The 21,628-nt window shown below is 35.0% G+C and overlaps 1 pseudogene; it reads left to right on the plus strand.

The window, feature by feature from the left end:
* The first annotated feature begins 1,010 nt into the window (after window positions 1-1,010).
* On the plus strand, window positions 1,011-2,298 carry LOC149219432 (putative anthocyanidin reductase pseudogene; annotated as a pseudogene).
* The last annotated feature ends 19,330 nt before the right edge of the window (window positions 2,299-21,628 follow it).

A 21,628-nucleotide genomic window follows, 5' to 3' on the forward strand; every position in this document is an offset into this window, starting at 1 on the left:
GATTCTCAGGATTCTTCACAATCAATCAATGCAGACACAATGGTGTGGTAATGCGGACGAGCTTCGTGTATTCCTCATATGAAGGCACGACAAATACCAAGAGTTAAAAAAAAACAAGTAGGCTATACTCCAATACGCGACCATCCTCTACATGGTTAGGCTAAAGATCAAGACGAGTGTGCAAAAGTTCGGCTCTACTTCTTCCACCTCCGCTCATTAGATCGCAAGATCATGAGCTCAATTTTTCTCAACACTCTTGCTGTTAGATTCTATAAAATCCGTTAATGAACAGACTGAAAGTGTCACCCAAAACAACATCCCCATATATATAATGGTCACTAATCTATGAAATCACCTTAACAATATATATAATTATATAATTTAAATAATTTATTTTTAATAAATTCAAAATTATATAAAATTATATATCAATATAATAAAAATATGTAATGCACTATATGAAAGTTAATAAAAATAAAGAAACATTATTAGTCCCTGCCATCTGGCATCCGGCAGGGACTATTGTAATCGTTTTGGGTCGACTTAACATTAGTTCGGTGCTTTCCCTGTCGCTTATACCGCCCTTATGCTAAAGTCGTGTGAGGTGTTCTCTGCACCTAACCAAAGTCGATTCGGCAGTTCACCTTTCTCATCTTATTTGGCCTCTTCCCGAGGCGGAAGAGGCCGGAGCATATGGTAAACTGATATTTAACGACTATCATGTGCGCTTGACGGTGTGCGGTTTAGTTTTAATGCTGACATTAATCCCTTAATGTTTAATGTTAAGTGTTCAATTCGTTGTCTGCTAACTTGCTTGTTCTTTCGCTGCTAACGTGCTTGTTCTTTCGCAGGTGTCGGCCGTATGGTCAATGTTTGCATGGCGGGAGGTGTCACTCTGCATGCACAACAGATGCTGATTCCCCGCCCACTTTCCCTTGCCGCATAAGGGAACGCCTGAACCGGATGAGTCGAGCAAAGCAGTCAACCGAGCTCATCGTCTTTTCTGTACTATGCTGCGTTTGGCCCTGCGCCTGGTCTTCCTTCTTTATTGCATTCCGTTGCATGTTAGCTTCTGCTGGGGTTCTGCTGGGGTTTGTTCAATTCGCCATATTCTGTCGCTGCCGGGAGCCACGGAGAGGCTTACGCTTTTCAAAGTTGACATTAATGCACAGGGCAGCTTCGATTCTGCCGTTCATGGTTGTGACTTCGTGGTTCACATGGCCACTCCCACGGATTACACCAAAGATCCAGAGGTAAAGAGGTAAATAATTATTTAGGGTTCCCATTCAACTTTGTGAGTATGGGGTTTTAAGTTCTGTTTTTTTTTTCCCTTTTTTGCGCTTCAGACTGGTGTTATCCAAGCCGCGGTGAATGGGAGTCTGGATATTCTGAGCGCTTGCACTTACACCTCGTCCATAACCGCAGCATCTCCCCTGAAAGACAAGGGCGAATATATGGACTTCGTTGATGAATCTTGCTGGACCAATGTTGATCTCATCAGGCGTGAAAAACCCCCTTTCTGGGTAAATGTTCCTTTTCGAAGAGCAATTAGTAGTGGCGTGCTTTTTTTCTTAAATTAGGTTCAGTTAATGGATAGAATAACTCTTTATTCCCATGCTGAGGTCACAAATAATATGAAATACCTGAAATTGTTTATGCTTCTTTCTGTATGTAGGATTAGTGGCAGCATCAATCCAGCTTGATAGAAGGGCGAATGCACCCATTTTCACCTGCCTGGGAAAACAGACAACAAAATCACAGGGGGTTGCTAGCGTCGGTTAAAATCTGTTGAGAAATCCTGGAGAAACAAGGCACTCGTTGTCTCTTTTCAGGTGCTGCATAAATTTCAGATATGAAGAATACATCAATTTTCTTCAGTGCCAAATATTGCTAGTAGCGATTTATTTAACGTATATACCACATATGACAGTAATAACACATGTAAAAGGACTGGAACTCACGCATGCTGGAAAACATCTTTGCTGCTTCGTTGCCAGCATATGAATTCGCTGTCCTTTCGCTAACTGTCGGAGAGGCCGAAGACGATGCTGAATCTCTGGAATAATCATTTTGGATCTGTTACCAAGTAATGGTTGTACAGTTAGACGAAGTATGAATTTTTCTGGCAGACAAGCTCATTCTTTTACAAAACGACTAATAAATAAACTAGCTAACCAAAAGTCTATTAGACTTAGGAGATAGCTTTTATTATCTCAGCGTTCAATATATCTCTTCTTGGAGCTGGTTCGATTTTCCTCTGTGATTAATAAATCCTAAATTTGTGACTCACTGTAATAGTCCAAAATCTATCAGGTTTCCAGGATCGCAGACTTAGGATTGGACGTGGTGGGTCCCTTGCTTCGTTCCAAGTCCTCAAGCTTGAAAGTCACCAGCGAAAGAATTCCATGGATTCTTCCAAGAATAGCAGATCAAGGTTTCAGACACCCCGAGCGTCATCGCCATCGCCTTCGCCTGCACCTTCGTTCGGGAGCAGGAACTGGAACAGCCCCAGATTCGAATTCGACGAACAAAATGCAGTCCTTTATATGAGTCTGCGCCGCCCTCAGAAGACAGTGGCCGCAGCCTCCAAGTCCACCGACCACACCAGTGGAATCTGCCTCGCCGTTTCCCACGCCTGAGGCAATATCAGTGAATCCAGTGCTAGAGAAATAGTTACCACCATCAACATCATCGTTTGACGGGTGGAGAGTGGCTTCATGCGTGGAGAGCTACTTCTGAAAGGGCTTCACGCGTGGAGTTTTAATGAGTCATTCGAACGTGCCACATACACCTTTGATTTGGTTCCTAGTCTGTTTCTTGCTTGAGTTCTTAAAAAACATCACTCACGTCGGATAAAATGGATTTTTCTAGAGTTTTACTGTTGGCATATGATTACATAGGGTGATTCCCGAATGGTCGTGCAAGCCTTGCCAGCGCATTATGTTCAGTGTTTGACTGATTGCTAACTCTTATTATTCAATTTATACTGCAAAGCAATTGCAGGTTTAAGACGCATAGTTGTACTGCAATATAATATATGTAGCGATATCTACTCTTTAATCAAAATTTGAACTTCGGAAAAAATTATTTAGTGTATTTAGTTGTTGCTGTTAATATTGATTACATAAAACTTGATTCCATTGAACCTTCTATTATGGTTTCCGGCTGCCTATAACATAGTACAGTCGTGAGCAGTGAAAATGATTGGGAGTCAAGCATTGTTTTTAGCAGACGGAATGGAGCAGGAATTTGATTAGTTAGTTTGAATCAAGTACTGAGATATGGAAATTCTAACAAGCTGGAGTGAATTCTGTATTGAGCTAATTTATCTTTTGAGCTTCATTTGATGCATCCATTACTAATGATAAGATTGATCATTGAATATTCTTACTGCACATTTTTCCCCTTCATTGTTGCAAAGCACTTTGGGTTATAATCTTTTTATGATATCAATGCTTCTTTCGATGCTTAAGTCTCCTTTTTTATTTCCATAGAAAAACAAATCTTTATATTAATGTTTCCAAGATAGAAATCAAATATACATTGAACATTCCTTCTTGGATCGGTTACTTATCATGACCACCTGTTCATATATGAGCAAAAGAGATGCTAAATGTACTTATTACAGTCTTCCTCCAAGAGTCAAAAAGCATTACAGCTTATCCTGGAAGCTTATACTAACTTTCAGTACCTTACATACATTCATAAATTTGTCCTCCATAGTGCTAATATCATCAAAACATTTGTACAATGATTTCTCAGATTTTGAAATGAGAGAACCTTCTCTGTACTCATGTACGTTATATTATCTGTAAATTGCATGCTGCATTTTGCTTCTTAAAAACTTGACGCAGGGACTCGCTGCGTCGCAGCTCCCCTTGTTTGTATACCTAAATGTCATATAAAAGTACACTATTATCATATTTTTGTATTATATTTAATGATGTAACGAAGGAAATTTATTAAACATGGTATAAAAACACATATTTAAGATTATTTTTTAATCCAACTTATTTGAAGTGTATAATTTTTTTATTTAATTTTTAATTAATTAATTTTTAATTTTAATGTAATTCTTATATAAATTACTATAGATTTATTTTAATAATGGATTTAGCGTATGGGGACAATGATCAAATCTTTTAAAGTGTAAACATTTTTTAGAATGTAAAATTTGGAAAAAGAAATTTGCACCTCAAAATATTTGGCCCCTCTTGTCACTTAATTGATGCTATATGTCTATATATATATATATATATATATATATATATATATATATATATATATATATATATATATATAATGGTTTAAATTTTATTTTTTAGTGCATAAATAGATTCAACACTTTGAAAATCCCCTTGACCACTTAGGTTGTGTAGACGACTCAGCTTAAACTTAATTCCAATAAATTTTTACTGGATTTCACACAAAATTAACAAAAGTATACTTGAAAATGGGACAAAATTTTCAATAGTGAGACTAGAATATTTTAAACACAAGAGTTTACCTTAGATATTTTACTTAGCACAGACATTGAAATATTTTATGAATGTACCACATTGAATTCTTTTTATCAATAACAATATTTTTTAAATGTCACATGTTAATTTTGTGTTAAGAATTGAATGAATTATACATATCGCTCTTATTATTTTTATTAGGAACTAATTGATTTTTTTTTTATTTTCAATTACTCATTTTTTGCAATGAAATATTTTATTACGGTGAACATTAACATAATAATTTCTCTCTATATATGAAATTGATCTTGCATAAATTAATTGATATAGATATTCTAATGGTTATTTAATTGTCTCCCCTTATTTTTAAAAAGTATAAGAATTATAAATCTTGCTAACAATCAAGAGTAGAAATATAAGATTATTTTACTTTTAGTTATTTTATCTCTCTAAACTAATATAAAATTATGTTACTTCAAATATTTTATTTATGTGAGAGTGTGAAATATTTTTACTATATCTCCTACACACCAAACATGTTTATTCTTTTTTTGTTTCTTTATTATAACTAACATTTTTTTTAAAGATAAAAGTTATTTTTATTTAAAAAAAGATAAATGTCAAATCCATGTTGAGCATATATGGAATCACACATCCCCTTGGTAATGGATTGATACTGTACTATAGAATGTGTCTCTCAACTCAAAAAAAAAATACTAGAAAAATCTTTGAACCTACACCATTCATTAACAAGTGATGCAGGGCAGCTTAGTACTTGCCATTGAAATCAAGGATTATGTTTCTAGAAAACTTGCAGATAGAAGTTGATAACATGATACATATAAAACATACTATGAAATATTTAAAGTAATATTAATATAATATGCAGAAAATTAATATATATCTTTCATAAGATAATATAAAATGATTATTCTATAAAATTGTTTTTTGGTTTACAAAAACAATTGTATTCATATTTATATTGCATCTATTTCACCCAACGCAACACAAGATTCCAAATTACATCATGTCTCTAGAGATTTGAACTCGCCACAGCTTTGAAAATAGTAACAACAACAATCTCACTTTAGACAGACAAGAAAAAAGTGAATGAAGAAAGAAAAGAGAACTTAAAAAGAAGAAACAATCTGCATTTAACATATTTGAAAATTTAGGTTCATGGCAAGATTATCAAGAAAAAGAGTCAGAAGCTACAAGTTCTCAGTCTGTACAAAATACAGAAGTTTTCTCTTTTTCTGAAGGAGAGAAAATAAGTAAAGAAGAAAAGAAATTTCCTGATTTCAAAACAGGGAATATAAAGCTAGAAGAAGCAGCTAAGAAATTTCCAAGCTTTATTCGTCCCAGTCTAAACAAAGCACACGTTTTCCATTCTGTACCAAAGTTTCCAAGAGTAGAAGAAGATCTAATGGCATCAAACAGCAATGGCTACATTTTAGATTTAGATCATTCAAATAACCCTGAAGATTCAATTCGGGTTTGGATTGGTGCTTTATGGCAAATGCAGATAACAACCAAATTAGATAATGCTGCAATCTTTAATTTGGCAGAAAAAGAATGACAGGAATAGTTTATATTTGGTGGCAAGGGCCATCTCAGAATGAAAGAGAAGAAGTCATAAAAGCTGGTTTGCCAGTTTTTGAACAATTACTCAGAACACAGTTCTGTATAGAACCAGAGGATTCAAAAAAACAGGCTATGGTTGATCTAGCCAGAATGGAATTAAAAGATGCAAAGAATTTAGAAGAGTTTTCCAGAGAATATTTCAGGTTAGTAATAACCTCAGAATTAAGCAATGATTTAATGACTAAAGTCACATTTTTGTCAAAACTTCCACATAACATAGGTGACTTGGTAATGAAAGATCTTGAAGAAAAGGGTAAAAATCTGCAGGCTCTTTATTGGGTAGATCTGATAAATCATTGTAAACAAAAATTGAAATATCTCTGTTGGCAGAAGAATGCTCAAGAAAATGCTACTAAACCCTCACAAGATTGTTGTAAAGAAATACTCCCATGGACTCCTCTTAAAAAACGACATCATAAGAAAAGATACTATGGGAAATACAGGGTAAAGAAAGTAGCAAATCCAAGAAAACCATTTCCAAAGTATAGATACATCAAAAGAAGAAATGCTCCAGTTAAAGATGGATGTTTCTTTATCTGTAAAAAAAAAGGACACTTTGCTGCTAAATGTCCTAAAAATACATCATCTAAATTAAAGAAATGTCTGGAAATGGATGATTTCATAGATAATTGGTCTATCGTTGATAGTGAAGATGAATGCTCTGATGTTTATGTTTTATCTGAAGCTGAAGATTTAGAGGAAGAAGCCGATATCAAGGCAAGTCAAAAAATGAATATCTGTTTTGATTCAGATTGTGAGACAGAATATGAATCAGAAACCATAGATGAAACCAGCATTTCAGAGTTCAACGAAACAAATGACATCTCAGAAAGATCAGAGGACAACGAAGAATCTGTGAAACAAACAAAAATCAAAGGAAAGGAAAAGGTGAGTGACATTTACTCAAAAGCTCCAAGTTTTTGTCCCATACCAAAAAATATTGGTTATTCTACAAGCTTTCAATCTACTCCACAATATGATTCAGAAGCAAAAACAAATTTGATGAAGAAAATTGTCAAAGCAAATGATTTGTTGTATATAACAGTAGAATTACAGTTAGGAAAAGATTGGGTTGAGGTAGACGCCTTCATTGATTCAGGAGGATCAAATAATTTGGCCAGGCCAAGTTTGTTCAAATCCTCATGGAAACCATTAAGAAATATCATCAATTCAGAAACCATTGGTGGTAATGTAACTTTAACCCATTATGTAGATAATATTCCTATGAAGGTAGGGGGGAGCATTATAAAGATCTCAACAATTCAGTATTATGATCAGTCAAGTAGTCTAATACTGGGAATGCCCTTCATAACATCAGTCCTCCCAATGACAATAGCTAAAGATAAAATAATCTGCAATATAAAGAAAAAGGCAGTTTGTGTAAATAGAATTTCTTTAGCAAATTCTGAGGTAAAGAACAAAAAAGTCAACAAAAAACCAAAAGTAAGAAAACCAGAAAAAGATAGCAATGATTGGCAAGAAGTTTTGCAGACCTATGAAATAAAAGAGAAACAACAGCATCTTAATAAAGCTATCAGAGAAGAAGGTTGGTCAGAAGAACAAAAAGAAATTCAAAAGAAACTACTCCATTTCTGTTCCAGCAATCCCCAAGAATTTTGGGATAAAGAAAGTCTGATGCAAGACATTGAAATGCTCCACGATAATGGAGTACAAGGAGGTGTTATCCCATGTACACCTCAAGATGAACAAGAAATGAAAGCCCAGGTAAAAGAGCTTCTTAAACTTAATTTGATTGAAGAATCAAACTCTCAATATTCATGCTCTGCTTTCATTGTAAGAAATCATGCAGAAGTGGTTCGAGGAAAAGCAAGAATGGTGATCAATTATAAGCCACTTAATGCAATCACAAAGGATTTCAAATATCCACTACCGCGACAAGAAGTAATAATGCAAAAAATACAAAAGTCCAAAATCTTCTCAAAGTTTGATATGAAGAGTGGATACTATCAGATATAGATTAGACCAGAAGATCGGCACAAAACAACATTTTCATGCCCGGTTGGTTTCTTTCAGTGGAATGTAGTTCCTTTCGGTCTAAAAAATGCACCTGCTTTCTTTCAGCGAAGAATGGACAACATTTTCAGCAGGTATGATTTCATAATAGTATATATAGACAACATTCTAATTCACAGTGAGAATATTGATGAACACATTCTCCATTTGTATATTTTCATCAAGGAATTAGAAGCCCATGGAATTGTGTTATCTGATAAAAAGATAGATTTGTTCAAAGAAACTATTGAGTTCTAGGAATCATTGTAATCAATGGACAAATCCAGATGCAACCTCACATAGTTCAGAAAATAACAATTTTCCCAGATGAATTACAGGATAAAAACCAAATCCAAAGATTTTTAGGAATTTTGAATTATGTACATAAATTCATTCCTAAGCTTTCTGAAAAAACAGAAGCCATTAGAAAACATCTGAATGGCAGATGGAGTGCAGTAGCAACTACAACTGTTCAAAAGTTAAAAAAGGAAGCGCAGAGCTTACCAAAGCTGGTGCAGGGCAATTAATCCTACAAACTGATGCATCAGACGAATACTGGGGAGCAATATTACTTGAAAAAGAAGAAAATCAAGAAGAACATATCTGCGCCTATAAGTCAGGTGAGTTTTCTTCAAGCCAGAAGAATTATTTCACAGCAGAAAAAGAAACCCTGGCCATATTTAATGGAATCCAGAAATTTGAGTTATATCTGGCACCTGTCAAATTTATCATCAGAACTGATTGCAAAAATTTTCAATTTTTCCTAAATGCAAAAATTGGAAGGCAAATGGCTAGGGGCAGGCTATTATCATGGCAAATTTGGTTCCAACAATATGAATTCGAAATTCAATGGATACCAGGAAACTCAAATTGGTTAGCCGATGTGCTAACAAGAGAAATGAACAAAATGTTCATTCGGTGCCAAGAAGACAGCCAATTAACATTGGCAAAAATACTTCAACAGCTAGAGCAACAACTACCCGAGCTTGTAACCGAAATTAAAAAGCTGGTAGGAATGAGAATCAGAAGAAATGAATGGATAAATCAAATCAGAGGATACAAAACAAAAAACATTGGCCCTCAATTGGGCATCAGTACAAAACTATGCAAAATCTATCCATGTGAAGGGATGAAGGTCAAAATCTTATTCAGAGCCCTCACCAATATGTGGTCCATTCCTTGGACACCACAAATCATGAAAGTTTTGAAAACCATCAACTACTACCAACTAGTTGGATGTGTTGATTTCGGAATGGGAATTTATAACTCAGCAAAGTTTTTAGATGAAGATCAAATTCCAATACAAGAAGAGATCGCAAGATGGCTCACTTCCTTAAGAATTTCAAATCTGTGGGAAGCAGTAAATCAAGATTTTCATCAAAGTTGGGGAGATGACTATAAAGGAGATGACAGTTTCCCTATATTCAATATTATTGAACCCTTTGCAGACTGGATCATTAAGGATGGTAGATGTATAAAAAAAAAAGAGACCAGAATATCTCAATGCATTGAAAGGTCGTTAAAATATTTAAGATTACAGTCTACACCTTGGGAAACCATTGGGTTAACAGACGATATTTCATTTAACCCATTTGATCAGCTTTGGGAAAATTCAGATACAAGAACAAGAGCTTTCAGATTGGTTCAGAATAAAAAATTAATTCAAGAGTTTTCAGATTAGTTCAGAATAAAAAATTAATTCAAGAGTTTTCAGACTGGTTCAGAACTTTTCCAGAAAAAGCATTGCCCCATAAAAGAGCCATAATCAAAGAAGCAGAAAAAATAATCGGGAAAGAGAAAATAATCAGATTTATTATCAATGTCAAATCCTTAATCACATTAATAATTTGTTCAGGAAATTGGGATGATGACACTTTGTGTTTAATCTGTTTATTGTTAACTTCAGGAAGCTGCAGTCATGTAATGTTTGATAATCACTGGCTTCAAAGAAAGGATCTAAATCTGACATGCATACAATGGATAAGGCAGTCAATCGATCGCGAAATTGAGTTTGTTGATCTGACAGGTATCGAATTCCCTGTTAATCATGTCAGGCATCTAAGTGCTGATAAAAGTTGGATTCAAAGCTTTGAAGTAGACAGCTTAGCACATGCAGATGCTTTATGCAAAAAAGAAAGATATGAAATGATGGGAAAAGCAAAAGCAAAAGAAAAGATAGAAATAGGATAGTCATCCAGCGCCAAAGATGCTCATCCACCAGCAGCTCATCCACCATCCTGGTACGAAGATGCTCAACTGGACCCCATTCTAGAAGAAATGGACATCGAATACATTCTAGAGGCTCTAGAACGACAAAAGGCGGTAGAGGCAGATATGACTTGCAATGACTATGGAATGGACCCATGCGTCTGTGACTACAGTCACAGTGATTAAATTTGTACATAAGAATATTTGATTTTGTAAAAGAAAGATTGAGTAGACACTGTGCGGGTACGAGTCCCGACAAGACCCTCAATCATCATAGATTCTTAGGTTAATTTTGAAATCCGGACTTTAGGTCCGAAGAGACTTCTCTGGTCTATAAATAAGTGTTTGATTTCATAAGGAGACACAGTTAGTTGTGCTCTCATTTTATGTTGTTCACTTGGTATGTACAAGTTTGCTTGATTTAATATAGAAGCCTGTTGGGCCGCCTGTCTGAGGACAGTTTTGCAATTCTCAAAAGACCTTGGAGAGTATAAGGTGACAATGGAGATCGAGACCTAAAGAGTTGGTCGGAGTTCGCATCTCTCGGTGAGAGAATTATTTAGCCCTTCGTTCCTCTTTTTATTTGTCAAGTAAGTACAGAGTCAAAAGAAAGATGATAGAAAAATGACAACGTTTAGCAATAGTGAAAGTAACCGAAGAATAATTGAAAGCTAAACAAACTTTTTATGTAATTTACTTTTAAAGACAATATAAAGTTAAACCAAACTAAATGCAGAAATTGTTTGACGCATATCATTCTTTATTTGTATGTTTTAAAAATGAGTACAAATTTTAGTTATCATGAAAATTAAATGAAGGAATAATTAGAAGCTTTCCGGGATTTTAATGATTATGCAAAGTTTGGAAATCATGAAATTAGAGGCGGTATGGGAAGCTTAATAAGCTTTAAATGTAATTTCCCTCGACAAATACAAAGTTCATCAAAACTATGAAGCTTCCCGGGCTTTATATGTAATTTATTTTTAGAAGTCTTATAGAAACTTTAGCATGAAATTTTGAAAGTTTTCGAGGAGAAATTTTGAAAGTTTTCCAGGACTTAAATGGAATTTCCTTTTAAATTACTAATACAAAGTTTAGCAAACATGAAATTTAATGGACGAGTCATTAGAAGCTTACTGGTTTGATGATAGAAGTATTTTGGTAATAGAAGTTGCACAAACTTAGGTGGTGGCATAGAATTCTGTTAACAGAATGATTATTTCATTATGCTCAAATATATTTGTCGTAAAGATGGAATCTTATTTTATTTTGGCAAGGATTAATAAATAATATAATAATTTAAAATAAAATAAAATATAAATAAATTAATTAGTACGTTTGGAAATCAAAACATTTAAATCTGACTAATTATAATAAAAATAATTATTTATATTAAAGGAAATTAATAATAAACCATGTTTTATTAGTCAAGTGTACTATTTAATTTTTAAATTAATTAACCTTCATCAATTTAATAAAGTAAAATATTTTAAGTTTAGTTTTATTTTTAAAATAAATTTAAAAAAATCGATTTCATAACATTCATAAATTTTGATAAAGTAAAATAAATTATATGTTAACATAAAACTTTTTTTAATCTTTTATTACCAATCTAGATCCATCTTAACTAGGATCTATGACGTGCCGAGAGGGATCCAATCTCTCGATGTGAAAACCTATTTTTTGAGTGCAAAACTTGAGGAAAAGCTTGCACCTCGAGAGATTTGATCCCTCTTGGCACTTGATAGATCTGGGCTAATATGGATATAGGCTGGTTATATAATATTATATAATATCGACATTTGTATTTGTATTTATATGTCTCTTTCTTATTCCTTCTCTCTATCTCACCCCCCAAACATACACTCTCTCTCCATAGCTATCTCTCTCTCTCTCCCTCCCTCTTCCTCTCTACCTTTCTCTCTTCCCTCTATCTCTCCTCTCTCTCTCGCTCTCTCTCCATCGCTCCCTTGTCACTCCCTCTCTCTCTCTACCTTTCTACCTCTATGTCTTTCTTCTTCCTTCCCTCTCTCTCCTATCTCTCGCGTTCTCTCCCACCTCCCTCTTTCTCCCCCCCATCACTCACTATCTCTCTATCTCTCTTCTCCATACCTATGCCTCCCTCTCTCTCTCTCCTCCATACCAGTGTCTGCCTCTCTCTCTCTCCCCTCCATACATGTGCTTCCCTCTCTCTCTCTTTCCCTTCTCTCCCTATCGTTCTCCCCACCTATTCTCTCTCTTTTCTCCTCTTCTCTCCCTCTTTCTCTATCCATCTATCTTTTGTCACTCCCTCCCTCTCTCGACCTCTATATCCCTATTTCTTTGTTCTTTCCTCCCTCTCTCTCCCCCTCCAACTCCATCTCTCTCGCTCCCCCCTCTTCTTCTATCTCTCCCATCTCTCTCTTCCTACTTATCTCTCCCACCTCCCTCTCTCCGTCTCCCCCCATCATTCTCTCTCTCTCTCTCTCTCTCCAGCTTTTTCACTATCTCCCTCCACTTGCTCTCTTCCCTTCATTTTTCTTGTTGTCATTAATTGGATCCTTAGTTGAGATATATCTATGTTGGTTCTTACTAATATTTGTATTATATAAATTTCACATCTTTAAATAAAACAGTATTTTCATTTTTAATTTTATTAAAATCTTAATTTAATTAGTCGCAAGTATAGAGGGTTTATATATATCTCAAAACTAATTATAACCCTTTTACTATTCGTTTCAATAAAAAAAATTATAAAATTAAAAAAAAAAATAAAACTAAAAAATTGTGAAATAAGTTATGGTTTTTGGGAGTGTGTTATTGATAAGCCATGGTATTGGCCCATGGTATTGTAACAAAGCCTATTTACAAGTTTATAATATCCATGGTAAAATGGGGGTGAATATCGATGATCAAGAATCTTTGTATATTGTATAAGATATTGTGAAATAAGATATGTGTTTTTGGATGTGGTATTGATAAGGCATGGTATTAGCTCAAACTATTGTAACAAAGCATATTCACAAGTTCATAATATCAATGACAAAGCCGGGGTGAATATCCATGATTAAGAATCCTGTCATATTGTTATAAAATATTTTGATTGTGAAATAAGTTATGTTTTTTTGGGCATGACAAAGCCGAGGGGGAATATCCATCATTAAGAATCTTGTCATATTGTTATAAAATATTTTGATTGTGAAATAAGTTATGTTTTTTGGTCATGTGATATTGATAAGCCATGGTATTGGCCCATGGTATTGTAAGAAAGTCTATTTACAAGTTAATAATATCCATGGTAAAGTGGGATGAATATCCATGGTTAAGAATATTTTCTTATTGTTATAAAATATTTCGATTGTGAAATAAATTATGTTTTTTGGGCATGTGGTATTGATAAGCCATATTATTGGCCCATGGTACTATAACAAAGACAAATTTTTACAAGTTAATAATATCCATTGTAAAGTGCGGGTGAATATCCATGGTTAAGAATATTGTCATATTGCTATAATGAATATCCATAGTTAAGAATCTTGTCATATTGTTATAAAATATTTTAGTTGTGAAATAAGTTATAGTTTTTGGGCTTGAGGTATTGATAATCCATGGTATTGGCTCATGGTATTGTAATAAAACCCATTCACAAGTTAATAACAAAATCAAAATTAACAAATTGAATTTTATTATTTTTATTACTTTAACTTTTATTATTAATTAAGCCAACATTTAGATTTTTGCACTTGCATTTATTATTATTCTTTAAATAAAATATTTAAAATAGTTTACATACTTATATTACACCTATACATCGAGTCTATACTAAACTTTAAAGCATTTCTCAACACAATAACTCTATCATTAAATTAATTTAAAAAATAATATCTTCCCATTTTTAACAATAAAACTATCCACGCCATTATAAGTGTGATTGAAAACCTTATTCAATATTCGTTGAAAGCGAGAGCCAAATCATTCTGAGATTTAAAATATTTTAAAGTAAAAATTGGTATTTAAATTTATGAAATTACGAGAATTTTAACCCTCTCACTCATATAAAGAATATTTATTTTATTAACTTTACATAGTTATTTTTCATAGACTTTATTTTTCGTAGTCATTTGATTTTACAATTATTTGAAGGTTTATTTTATAGGAGGATTTTTAATTCCTTCTATATTTAATATTTAATTGAAAGTTCACACTTATTTTTTAAATAAAGAAAAATATTATTAAATAAAGAAAAATATAGATTATAATAAAAAAGAAAAATAAATATTTTATAGTTATTTAGTTTTAGTTAAAGGTATTATAATATAAAAAAAATAGAAATTATTTTCAATATATTTACTTAATTTGTTGTTAATAATATAACTTGGTTTTTGTGTAATTCCTTCTTATGTTTAACATTCAATCTGTAGTATTTAATGAAATGTTAATGATAAAAAAATAAAGAATCTTCTATCTAAATAAAGTATTTCTATATCCATATTAAATAATATAACTTTATATAAAGAGATAAAGTTTTATATATATAGGAAGATTTGTAATTATGTTTATTTTTTTAATATTTCATATAAATCATAAAGTAGTAGTCTAACTAATAAACAAATAGCATAGCCTTCATTTCTCTGGTGATTTTGACGGGTTAGATGTCCCCAAATGATTTTGAAGGCTTAGATGACCTTAGGTCGTTGTTTCTTAAGCCAAGGGTAAATTTGCAGACATGTCAAGACTCATACAACTTAAAAAAAAGAAAAAGAAAAAAAAAAAAGAAGACAAAATAGCCTCTTTTCATAACATTCTTCCCAATCAATTTTGTGAAATTTTGGTAGATATACATTCAAAAATGTATTTTAAACAACACCAAATCAAAATCTTACCCCAAATTATTTAGCCAAATCCCGAGGGAAAATGTCATTTTGTCTACTAGTGAAATTGTGCCAATCTTAAATAAAATATTTGAATATCTATATTAATTAATATATTTTGATATCAAATCATATATATATATATATATATATATATATATATATATTGTGTAGTTCACGAACACCGAAGAAAAGTGATATTTCTGTCTATGGAATGTTGATTTTTAATGTACCTTGGACAAGTGGTCTCTACTTAGGGAAAAGTGTCCAAAATAATTCTCTTCCTAAGTGTGACTTTATAAATTGAAAGTGACTTTATAAGTGGTAAAGTCAATGCTAAATTATAAAGTGAAAAGACATAAAGTACAATGTGGGTATTTTATTTAATGAGTGAGTTAAAAAATAGAAAGTGAGAATTAATGCACATTTATTCTCATCCCTTGATCTAAATGAATCTAAGCCATTAGATCTTAGGGTTGTCTAAAAGCCATTTAGGGAAACAAAAGGGGGAAAAGAAAAGAGAGTCTGCATTCATTCTTCATAAGTAGATTGGAGAAAGGAGGCTGAGAGATGGGGAAAAGTAGATTTGGGCAAAGTTGGGCACAAAAATCAAGGCATAGAAGACATCATAAGGTATAGTATGAACAACATTTAATGCTGTGCGCTGCATATCGTTCGAGAGAAGTTTTTGAGAAAAAAAGCTGAAAAATCATACAATCTGTATAGTGGTATGGAAATCCATATAGTCCATATTAAATTTGTACAGTACAGTCCGTACCTATATAATACATATTTTCGACTTCAAGTGGGCATGGAAATCGAGGTAAAGTGGGCACGATTTTCAAGGAGTTTTGGGTTGAAGAGATAAGTTTTATTTTGCTGTTTTGTTTTTTCTGCAAATTTATTTTTCTTGAACTTAAATGATAAATAAATTTGAAGAGCTCTCTAAGAGGTTTTCCCCAGAGAAGATTGAAGAGGTTTTTCCTGGGTCTTAGTTGACCAAAAATCTGTGTGTATTTTTATGTGTGTTGTTGGTCTATTTATGTCCATATTTATTTTCACCATGTGTTGATAGTCCCATGTGTTTTAATCTGAAATTTTCATTTCTAGAATTCTATATGTTGAATGTATGTTGATGGGAAAGGGAATTTAATTGAATGGGAGTGATAAGATGAAATTAAAACTGGGTTGGGATTGCAGTAAACTTTTTAGTCATCAAATTTCAACATGGTATCAGAGCTATAGGCTGAAAATTGTAGTTTGAACAATAGATAGTAGTTTGGGACAACAAATAGTGGTTTGGACAACAAACAAAATTTTAGGACAACAAACTGAATTTTTGGGACAATAAGGTGAAATTTCACACAGATTGAACTTTTGGGACAACAAGGTGAAATTTCACACAGACTGAACTTTTGGGACAACAAGGTGAAATTTCACACAGACTGAACTTTTGGGACAACAAGGTGTGTTGTAAAGTTCATTTATCCATTTTCTTGGTTGTAATTTTGGATAGCAGTCATAACCATGTTCTTAAGGATAGAGGACAGATTGGATGGGATATCCAAATATTCCATTTGGAAGGACAAAATTCAGACAATGTTTGAAGAGGCAACAATTTGGGACATAGTGCCACAAGTGGTTGTACCTCCTACTGTTGCAAATGAACTCACTGAATTCACAAAAAATAATGCAAAGGAAAAAATGATTTTGATGCACAGTCTGAAGGATCATGTGGCTCCTTGGGTGAGAGGAAACACATATGCATATTAGATGTGGACAACTCTAACCACTCTCTATCAAAGTACCAATGAGAGTAGGAAGATGGTACTCAAACAACAATTGAAGAACATTAGGATGACAAAGGCTGGAAGTGTAGTTCATTATCTTCCCGGGGTCAAACATGTATGTGATGATTTGATTGCTATTGGTGAGGAAGTTGCACCCACAGAGTTAGTCAGGATAGCTGTAGCAGGACTTCCTAAGTCTTGGGAGGTCTTTGGAGATGTTTTTACCTCTAGGGAGAATCTTTCCAATTGGGACAGATTCTGGGATGATTGTGTGCAACATGAGAAACAAAAGATTGGCATTGGTGGGGTGAAGATAATAGATGAGGAGGATGTAGCCTTGACAGTAAGGGGGAAGAACAAAGGGAAGGCCAAGAAAGGGGCCTTATCAGATGGGGCTAAGGGAAAGGAGAAGAAGATGAAGAAAGATATGGATATGTCCAAAGTAAAATCTTGGTCTGAATGTCAGAAGATGGGACACTATATTGCTACATGTCTTGAGAGGAAGAACAAGGGGAAGATAGGTACTGCATCTTCAACAGAGGTGGAGCGATTTTCTTCACGGTTTGACAAGGACTTTGCATTTACTACTTCTACATATAGTAGGAGTACATCATCCGATGTGTGGTACATAGGCAACGGGGCTTCCCACCATATGAGAGGTGCACGGGAGTTCTTTTAAGAGCTTGCAGAGAGGGCACTTGATATTGAGATTGTACTAGGAGATGACGCACTGTGAGAGTTTTTGGTGTGGGGATTGTGACCTTTGAGAGGCAGTCTTTGCCTCCTTTGAAGGTCATGGATGTTTTCTATGTTCTAGGGATGAAGAAGTACTTGATTTCAGTGTCTGCTATAGTGGAGAAGGGGTTTGACATCACTTTCTTAGGAGGGAATGTATTGATGAATCATAGGGGAGATTCCATCACTTTGACCAAAGTGATTGGAGTCCGCTCTAGGAAACTATACAGGTTCAGATTTTAGTTGGTAGGAGCATTGGTGAGCAGCACATCTGGTAGCACTCAAAGTAGTACCACTAGTAGTAGAGACTTGTGCCAGTTATGGCGGATGGCACATATGCATCATGGAGCTTTGAGAGTACTGAGAGAGATCACTACTGGAGTTCCTAATTTTAGTGTCGAGCATTATGAGGTCTGCAGAGGGCGTGCTTTGGGAAAGTACACCAAGTTACCATTCCCAGCAAGTGACAACAGATCTACAGGTATACTAGACTTGATTCATACTGATGTTAGTGGTTGTATGTCTCATGTGCCTTTTGGTGGTTATGAGTATTATGTTATATTCATTGATGACTACTCTAGGAGGACTTGGATATATTTCTCGAAGACCAAGGGTGAGGTCTTGAGTCACTTTAAAGAGTTCAAAGCTCTTGTGGAAAAGAAGACAGATAGGAAGATTTAAGTTTTGAGGTTAGATAATGGTGGTGAGTACATTGATGGTGGGTTTTCTGATTGTTGTGCATAGGAGGGAATTAGGAGAGAGTTCACGGTTCCTTACGACCCCCAACATAATGGGGTGTATAAAAGGAAGAACAAAGCTATTGTTGGGGCTGCTAGAGCGATGATTCATGATCAGGGGTTGCCTTTGTTTTTGTGGGCTGAGGCCTGCAATACTATTGTTTATCTTCAAAACAGGAGTCCTCATGGAGTATTGGGGAATATGACTCCGAAGGAGGCTTTCACTAGAGAGAAGCTTCATGTGGGACATATTCGTATCTTTGGATCTCTCACATATTCTTATATCCCCAAGGAGCAGAGGACGAAGCTGGAAACCATGGAAGAGAAAGGTATCTTTATGGGTTACATAGAGACTTTGAAGGCCTATCAGATCTTCGTTCCTTCTAAATGGAGAGTGGTGATTAGGAAGGATGTGAAGTTCAAGGACGAGAGGGCCTATTGAAGATCACGATAGTATGATGAGAGAGAGCCACAAAATTCTCCTCAGTAGGGAGGTCAGTTACAGTGAGCAGGATCTTTGGGTTCTGGATCAACTGCTATAGGAGGTACTTCAGTTTCAGTGACATTTAGGGCACTAGTGGTGAGTTCACTGAGCACTTCTTTATGGAGTCAATTGGTACAAAGTTCACATGGAACTTCATCTGACATAGGTATAGGTTCTTCGATGACAGGTGCTAGTACAGGCACACTAGGATCAGTTGGAAAACCTTCAAGTTCACCAGACTGGGGGGTAGAGGATGAGGTTCCCTATGGGGAAGCTCCTTCAGGAAGAGGAGGCCTAGGTGGCTTCAAGACACCTTGAAGGAAGTGGAGTCCATCGGTCCTCTGAAGAGGGTGAACAAGGAGAGTCTGCCACCTGAGCGATTTTGCAGTTATGTAGCCAAGGCTACTAGCATTGTTGACTCTGAGCCTATTAGATATGAGGAGGCTGCGAGCCAGGAGGTATGGAGAGATGCTATGGTGGAGGAGTATGCCTTTATCATTAAGGACAATGTCTGGGAAGTGGTGCTTATGCCTAAGGGCAAGTCAGTTGTGACTTCTAGGTTTCTCTACAAGATCAAACATGTTGTAGATGACAATATTGAAAAGTTCAAGGCGAGCTTTGTGGCTAGAGGGTTCTCAAAGATAGAGGGAGTTGACTATGATCAGACATTCAATCCCATAGCTTGGTACACTTCTATCTGGTCCCTTATTTCTATTACTCAAAAATGGGTTGGTAGATCCATCAAATGGATGTGAAGACCGCATTTCTGAACAGATTTATGGAGGAGGAGGTGTATGTTGAGCAACCACAGAGCTTTGAGGTACTTGGGTGGGAGACCCATGTATGCTGGTTGCAGAAACCACTCTATGGACTTAAGAAAGCTCTGAGAGCTTGGTATTTTAGGATTGGTACTTACCTACAGTAGATGTGTTTCACGAAGAGTGATGTAGATATGATCCTATACTACATTGTTGTAGGGAATGATTTGCTCATTCTTGTGATGTATGTTGATAACTTATTCATTACTGGGGTAGAGAGACTTATTAGTGGTTGCAAGGAGGATCTTGCTATGGAGTTGGAGATGAAGGACATTGGGCTGGTGCATTGCTTTTTGGGGCTTGAGGTGTGGCAGGAGGAGGGACATATCTTTATGGGGAAGGGGCAGTATTTTGTGGATGTGTTGAGCAAATTTCACATAGCAGACTGTAGACCGATGTCTACACTTATGATCACCAACTGGAAGAAGCTTCATGCTTCATATTATAGTTGAGTGGATCCCACATTGTATAGGAAGCTTATTGGGTCCTTGATGTATCGGGTCAACATTAGGCTAGATATATGCTTTACAGTGAACACACTTAGCCAGTTCATGGTTGAGCCCAAGAGGGAGCATATTGTAGCTCCAAATCACATTATTTGCTACATGTAGGGGACTGATGATTACGGTCTGGACTATAGGCAGGGAGATGGAGTGACGTTGGAAGATTACACAAATTCAGATTGGGCAGGCTGTGCTTCTGATAGGAAAATCACTTCATGGTGTTGCTTCGGATTGGGTTCGACAGTTGTGTCTTGGTTCAGTCGAAAGAAAAAGTCAGTTGATTTGAGCTCTTATGAGGCTGGGTATATGGCTACTAGCTAGGCTAGTTGTGAGGCCATTTGGCTTCACAAGTTGTTGTATGGCCTATTTGATTAGGAGTTGAGACTGACGGTTATTCACTGTGATAATCAGAGTTGAATTAAACTCATGGAGAATCCAATGTTTCATGACAAGTCAAAATAGATTAACATCAGATATCATTTCATCAGGGACTATGTTCAAAAGGGGGTAGTGAAGTTGGAGTATATATCGATAGATGAGTAGGTGCCCGATGTTCTCACAAAGTCGTTGCCAAGAGGCAAGCATGCCCATTTCAGGGACAAGATGGTTGTGGTGAGAAACACTTTCCTCGATAAGAGGGAGTGTTGATTTTTAATATACCTTGGACAAGTGGTTTCGCATGCTCTAGTCTCTACCTAAGGAAAAGTGTCCAAAATAATTATTTTCCTAAGTGTAACTTTATAAAGTGAAAGTGACTTTATAAGTGGTAAAATCAATGTTAAATTATAAAGTGAAAAGTGACTTAAGACATAAAGTACAATGTGAGTACTTTATTTAATGGGTGAGTTGAAAAATAGAAAGTGAGAATTAAATGCACATTTATTCTCATCCCTTGACCTAAATTAATCTGGGCCATTAGATCTTAGAGTTGCCCAAAATTCATTTAGGAAAACAAAAGGGGGAAAAGAAAAGAGAGACTGCATTCATTCTTCATGAGCAGATTGGAGAAAGGAGGTTGAGAGCTAGAGAAAAGTTATGAAGGATAATTTTTTTACAGCAAACTGAAGGAGTGATTTATGGGCAAATTTGGGCATGAAATTCAAGGCATAGAAGACAATAGAAGGTACAGTACGAGCATTATTTAATGTTGTGAGATGCACGTTGTTCGAGAGAAGTTTTTGAGAAAAAAATGAAAAATCCGTACAGTCTGTACAACAATATGAAAATTTGTACAATCTATACAGAGTCAGTATAGTACAGTTCATACAGTCCATATCTGTACAGTGCATATTTTCAGCTTCAAGTGGGCATGGAAATCAAGGCAAAGTGGGCACGGTTTTCAAGGAGTTTTGGGCTGAAGAGATAAGTTGTATATTTTTTCTGCAA

The sequence above is a fragment of the Pinus tabuliformis genome, chromosome Q, assembly GCF_031772625.1.
Source record: "Pinus tabuliformis cultivar Carrire ecotype Pingquan chromosome Q, CPIR1, whole genome shotgun sequence".
Classification (NCBI taxonomy): domain Eukaryota; kingdom Viridiplantae; phylum Streptophyta; class Pinopsida; order Pinales; family Pinaceae; genus Pinus; species Pinus tabuliformis.